Raw genomic sequence first — 6,649 nt, forward strand, 5'->3', positions numbered from 1 at the left:
TTGTAGATCTTTGAATACTTCCTTGTTTGCATCAGAATGGAAATGCTGCATTATCTTGATTCCTCCTAGAGGCTTCCACATTCCAGTTTGTCTCTGTCAACCCATGTGCCTCTGTCAGCTTGTGAATTGTCACTATCAACTGCTAATGAACTAAGCATCCGTTGAAGCTTTCATCCGTTGATGCATTATCAGTTGAAGTCTTTATCCATTGAAGCACTCATCCATTGATGGATATTATCCATTGAAGCATTAGAGACATCTGTTGAAGCTTTGTTTCTTATCTGTTGAAGGTCTTCAATATCAGTTGATACTTCTTCACTTATACAAAATTACAAGGCATGAAATATTTATAATTAGCCCTCCTATTTGCATATCCACTAGTAGTCAACATGACTGATAATTTCCTACAACATCTAAGAATTACAACTTGAATCCAGAGAATGAAATGTGCTACAATACTAAACTTATTGCTAAGTAAAGCTACTCCTTCAACGGATAGCCAAGATGGTCTTATCCGTTGAGGCTACAAAGACTAGATTTCTACTTAAGTGTTTTGTTTAACTTATCATCAAACTAATACACATATTCCTAACAACAGTCCTCCCCCTCACCACCGTGAAGCCATTCTTCTCCACCTTGGCGTTCGCATAGAACTCCCGCACCACACTCATGGGCACAGCAGCAGGCACCTCACAAAAGGAAACCCAACCCATCTCTAGAATCATCTCTAACAGCTTACCATCCTTGCCCGATGGCTGAAAACCTCGCTCCTTAGCAATAGGCTTCGAGAGAAGCCTCGTGTACTCTTCCACAACCTCAGGAGTAGAAAACCTGGGCATCACGCCCGCAGATGAAGAATCGGTGGTGCTGCTGCCAACTTGTGTTCTTTATCTCTTGGGTGCCATTGGGATTGAATGGGAGAGAATAAAAGTTTAAGTTTTTGAGAGAGATTTGTGTTTGAAAATTTATGATGTGGTGGAGAAGTTGTGTATAAGTGTATGTATTTATAGGTGGAGAGGTGTGAATTTGATAAGGAATAGAAGTGGAAATTGATTATGGGAATTGGGGGAATAATGGGTTTGATTTGGAGAGGGAATTATGGGATGTGGAAGAGTAAAAATCATTTTGGAATTGATTTTTGATTAAAAGTCCCAAAATTACCTTATAAATCTGCTGTTTTATTTTTTTTCGAATAGGGACACGGCGCGGGCGCGCGCCAGGACAGCGCGGGCGCGCGCCAGGACAGCGCGGGCGCGCTCACTCTCTGGAAAACCGGCACGGGCACGCGCTAGGACGGCACGGGCGCGCGCTAGGACAGCGCGGGCGCTCTTGGTTACTGGAAAAATGGCGCGGCAGCCCTCTTGGTCAGCGCGGGCGTGCCCAGCTTTTGTAGTTGGCCCTGAATTTTTTCCTTTTTTCTGATTTTTTTGTGTTTTTCTCCTTTCTTCTTGTTTCCTCTACCTACTAATGTACAACATACTTGGGTTGCCTCCTAAGAAGCGCTTCTTTTACGTCGCTAGCTCGACGTAGAACCTTGAGCTCAAACGAACAATAGGACGACACTAACCACCTCGCGGTTTGCCGTGTCACCATAATAATACTTCAACCTCTAACAATTTACCTTGAATGCTTGGCCCAGATCATTCTCAAAAATTTCCACCGCTTCATGTGGAAACACAGTTTTGATTATGAAGGGCCCTGACCACCTTGACTTCAACTTTCCAGGAAAAAGACGGAGACGAGAGTTGAACAAAATAACTTGTTGCCCCGGCACAAATGATTTGAGCACTAGACCCCGGTCGTGCCACCTTTTGACTTTTTCCTTGTATATTTTGTTGTTCTCATAAGCTTGAAGTCAAAAATCGTTGAGTTCATTCAATTGAAGCATCCTCTTCTTTCCAGCCGCATCCAAGTCAAGATTCAATTTTTTCAAAGCCCAGTATGCTTTATGCTCGAGCTCCACAGGAAAATGACACCCTTTACCGTAGACCAACTGAAATGGTGACATTCCTAAAGGAGTTTTGTAAGCTGTTCTATAAGCCCAAACAGCTTCATCAAGCTTCAAAGACCAATCTTTCCTTGATGGGCACACTACTTTCTCCAAAATGCGCTTGATCTCTCTGTTAGATACCTCAGCTTGACCATTCATCTGAGGATGATAAGTCGTAGTAATGCGATGATTCACATTATACCTTTTCATCATAGCAGTGAACTTGCGATTGAAAAAATGCGACCCCTCATCACTGATTATGACTCTTGGAGTTCCAAACCTTGTGAATATCTGCTTGTGAAGAAAATTAAGCACCACTTTCGCATCGTTCGTTGGCAACATCTTAAATTTAACCAATTTCGACACGTAATCAACCGCCAACAAGATATACTGATTGTTACAAGATGAGACAAATGGCCCCATGAAGTCAATTTCCCAACCATCGAAGACCTCAACCTCGATAAGCACATTAAGAGGCATCTCATCCCTCTTAGACATATTACCCACACGTTGACATCGATCACATTACAAAATGAACTGATGGACATCTTTAAAAAATGCCGGCCAAAAGAAACCTGCTTGGAGAACACGAGCTGCTGTCTTTTCTCCACCATAATGTCCTCCATAAGCCGTTGAGTGGCAATCTCGCAAGATCCCTCCCATTTCGCTGTAAAGAATACATCTCCTGATAATTTGGTTAGCTCTTTGACGAAAAAGAAACGGCTCATCCCACATACACCACTTTACTTCATGTAGAAACTTCTTCTTTTGAGCATAAGATAAGTCGGGAGGCATGATATTACTCATAAGGTAGTTCATAATATCTGCAAACCACGATTCTTCTTCTTGCACTCCAAACAGCTGCTCAACGGGAAAAGATTCATTTATCAATGTCTTATCCAATGAAGTAGCATTAGGATTCTCTAAATGCGAGAGATGATCAGTGCCTTGATTTTCAGTTCCCTTTCTGTCCTTGATCTCTAGTTCAAATTCTTGAAGCAAACGAACCCATTTAATCAATCTAGGCTTCGAGTCCTTCTTTGAGATGAGATATCGAATTGCAGCGTGATCAGTGAAAACTGTCACCTTGGTCCCAAGGAGATAAGATCGAAATTTCTCAAAACCATAGACAATAGCCAAAAGTTCTTTCTTCGTAGTAGTATAATTCAGTTGAGCACCATTTAGGGTCATACTAGCGTAGTAGACCACATGAAATATGTTATTGTTCCTCTGCCCAAGAATTGCTCCAACTGTATAGTCGCTTGCATCGCACATCATCTCAAAAGGTTCATTCCAATCAGGCGCAGTTATGACCGGTGTTGTGATTAAATTCTTCTTCAATGTCTCAAAAGCTGCAAGGCACTCGTCATCAAACTTGAAAGGAACATCTTTCTCTAGCAAACTGCACAATGGCTTTGAAATTTTTGAGAAGTCTTTGATGAAACGCCTATAGAAACCCGCATGACCAAGAAAACTGCGAATTCCTTTAACAGAAATGGGTGGAGGAAGATTCTCAATGACCCCCACCTTGGCCTTGTCCACCTCTAGACTCTTACTAGAAACCTTGTGCCCGAGAATAATGCCCTGACGCACCATAAAGTGACATTTCTCCCAATTGAGAACCAGATTAGTCTCAACACACCTCTTGAGAACATGTCCAAGATTTTGCAAGCATTTATCAAAAGAATCGCCAAATACAGAGAAGTCGTCCATGAATACCTCCACATTCTGTCCAATCATATAAGAAAAGATGGAAATCATACATCTCTGAAATGTGGCTGGTGCACCACACAGGCCAAAAGAAACGCGTCTGAAAGTGAAAGTACCAAATGAACAAGTGAAGGTAGTTTTCTCTTGATCTTCTGGAGCGATAAAAATCTGATTGTAACCCGAATAGCCATCCAGAAGATAATAGTAATCATGCCCAGCCAATCTGTCAAGCATCTGATCAATAAAAGAAAGAGGGAAGTGATCCTTCCTAGTGGCTTTTTTCAGCTTCCTGTAGTCTATGCAAACTCTCCACCCCGTGACTGTTATAGTAGGAATAAGCTCATTCTTCTCATTTGCTACCACTGTAATACCACCCTTCTTTGGCACACATTGAACCGGGCTTACCCATGAACTGTCAGATATAGGATAGATGATTCTTGCATTTAGCCACTTAAGAATTTCCTTCTTCACTACTTCCTTCATGATTGGATTAAGCGTCTTTGCTGCTCGACCGTAGGCTTCCTACCTTCCTCTAGCAGAATTTTATGCATGCAGTAAAAATGGCCGATTCCCTTTATATCCGCTATAGTCCAGCCAATTGCCGATTTGAACTCTCTCAGAATCCTCAGAAGCTTTTCCTCATCACTACCTGAAAGTTCAAATGCGATAATAACAGGAAGAGTAGATGCATCACCTAAAAATGCATACATCAAATGCTCAGGTAAAGGCTTAAGCTCAAGAGTGGGAGCTTCCTCAATAGATGGCTTGAGGCGTTTAGGAGCTTTGTTCAATTCCTCCATTCCAAGAGATTCAAAAGGTATATCAATCTTCCTTTTCCAGGGAAAAGCATTCAAATATTATAATTGTTCTTCACCTTTGTCATCTTCACTATCTGAATTCCCCAACAAGGCTTTCTCTAAGGAATCGGACCTTAGTAGTTGATCAAGTTCTGATGTAACCACCGAATCGACCAACTCTACTTTTAAGGACTCCTCATTATTAGTAGGAAATTTCATAGCGTTAAACACATTCAAAGTAACATCCTGATCCAGAACTCACATTGTGAGCTCACCCTTCTGCACATCTATCAAAGTTCGGCCAATTGCCAAGAAAGGTCTCCCTAAGATTATGGGAATCTTCTTATCCTCCTCGAAATCAAGAATTACAAAATCAGCAGGGAAGATGAGTTTATCAACCTTGACCAAGACATCTTCCACTATACCTCACGGATATGTAATAGAATGGTCGGCCAACTGCAAAGTCATATAAGTCGGTTTGGGATCAGGTAAGTCCAACTACTTGAAGATTGACAAAGGCATCAGATTGATGCTAGCTCCCAAGTCACATAAGCATCTGTCAAAAGACACTTTTCCAATAGTACATGGAATAGTGAAGCTTCCTGAATCCTTAAGCTTCAGAGGTAATTTCTGTTGCAGCACAACACCGTATTCCTCCATGAGAGCAACAATCTCTAAATCATCTAGCTTCACTTTCCGAGAGAGAATACCTTTTACAAACTTTGCATAACTAGGAATCTGCTCAAGAGCCTCAGCCAAAGGTATGTTGATATGAAGTTTCTTGAACACCTCCAGAAACTTCTCAAATTGCTTGTCCATCTTTTTCTTCTATAGCCGCTTAGGAAAAGGTGGTGGAGGATAGATCTGTTTCTCTCCTTTATTACCCTCAGGCGGAGTGTGCTCAACAGTAGTCTTCCTTGGTTCCACTTCTTCATCCTACTACTCTACTTTATTCTTAGCCCCAGGTTCTTCAGTTAACTCTTGAGTTTGTTCGGGATTCGCAACCTTTCCAGACCTCAAAGTGATTGCCTGTACCTGCTCCTTAGCTTCCCTCTTTCCTGGCACTTCAGTGTCACTAGGTAGTGTATCAGGCTGACGATTAAGCAAGGCATTGGCAATTTGCCCAATTTAATTTTCCAAGGTCTTGATAGAAACAACTTGACTTTTGCACATAAGCTTCAACTCCTCTAATTCAGATTTTTCATTAGCTTGTTACAGCTGAAGTTGTTATCTCGGTGCATATTGTGGTTGCTGAAAACCAGGGGGTTGTACTGCTTAGCTGGATATTACTGATAAGACTGTTGAATCATATTCTGAGTGTTGCTCCAACTAAAATTAGGATGATTACGGTTGTTGGGATGATAGGTGGCTGGCACTAGTTGTTGCGATCACTGGAAGTTGCTCACGAACTGAGCTGATTCACTAGAAATTGCGTACTGATCAGTCTCATGCGCACCAGCACAAAGCTCACAGACACTAGTGATTTGATTAACTCCATAATTAGCCAAAGTGTCAACCTTCATCGTCAAAGCCTTAAGTTGGGCAGCGATAGCAGTTGCTGCGTCCAACTCCAGAATGCCTGCAACTTTTCCCTGAGTCAGCCTCTGAGAAGAATTCTGGTACTCATTAGCAGCCATCAGTTCAATAAGTTCATAAGCTTCATCGTAGCTTTTAGCCCACGAGACTGCTCCTGATGCTGTATCAAGCATGGGTCTAGAAGTAGCACCCAATCCATTGTAGAAATAGTTAATAATTATCCAATCAGGCATGCAATGGTGTGGGCACTTTCTCAGCATCTCCTTATATCGATCCCAAGCCTCACACAGAGATTCCCCAGTTTGCTGAGCAAACTGAGTAAGATTATTCCTGATTGCAGCAGTCTTGCCATAAGGAAGAATTTAGTGAAAAACTTTTGAGCAAGATCTTCCCAAGTGGTGATAGACCTTGCTGTTGGAGAATGTAACCAGCACTAAGCCTTGTCCCTCAGAGAGAATGGGAAGAGGCGTAGCTTGATAGCATCTTCAGTCACATCATTAAACTTGAAGGTGTCGCAGATCTCGATGAAATCCCTGATGTGCATATTGGGGTCTTCAGTAGGAGAACCCCCAAACTGAACTGAGTTTTGTATCATCTGAATCGTGCATGACTTGAT

General features: G+C 42.0%; 1 non-coding gene across 1 annotated transcript; it reads left to right on the top strand.

Annotated features, from left to right (window-relative positions):
- Positions 1-6,264: 6,264 nt before the first annotated feature.
- LOC141670143 (small nucleolar RNA R71) lies at positions 6,265-6,371 on the top strand. Its single transcript, XR_012554386.1, has one exon. It is a non-coding gene; the product is annotated as a small nucleolar RNA R71 (small nucleolar RNA).
- The last annotated feature ends 278 nt before the right edge of the window (positions 6,372-6,649 follow it).

Source organism: Apium graveolens, chromosome 6 (assembly GCF_009905375.1).
Source record: "Apium graveolens cultivar Ventura chromosome 6, ASM990537v1, whole genome shotgun sequence".
Taxonomy (NCBI): Eukaryota; Viridiplantae; Streptophyta; class Magnoliopsida; order Apiales; family Apiaceae; genus Apium; species Apium graveolens.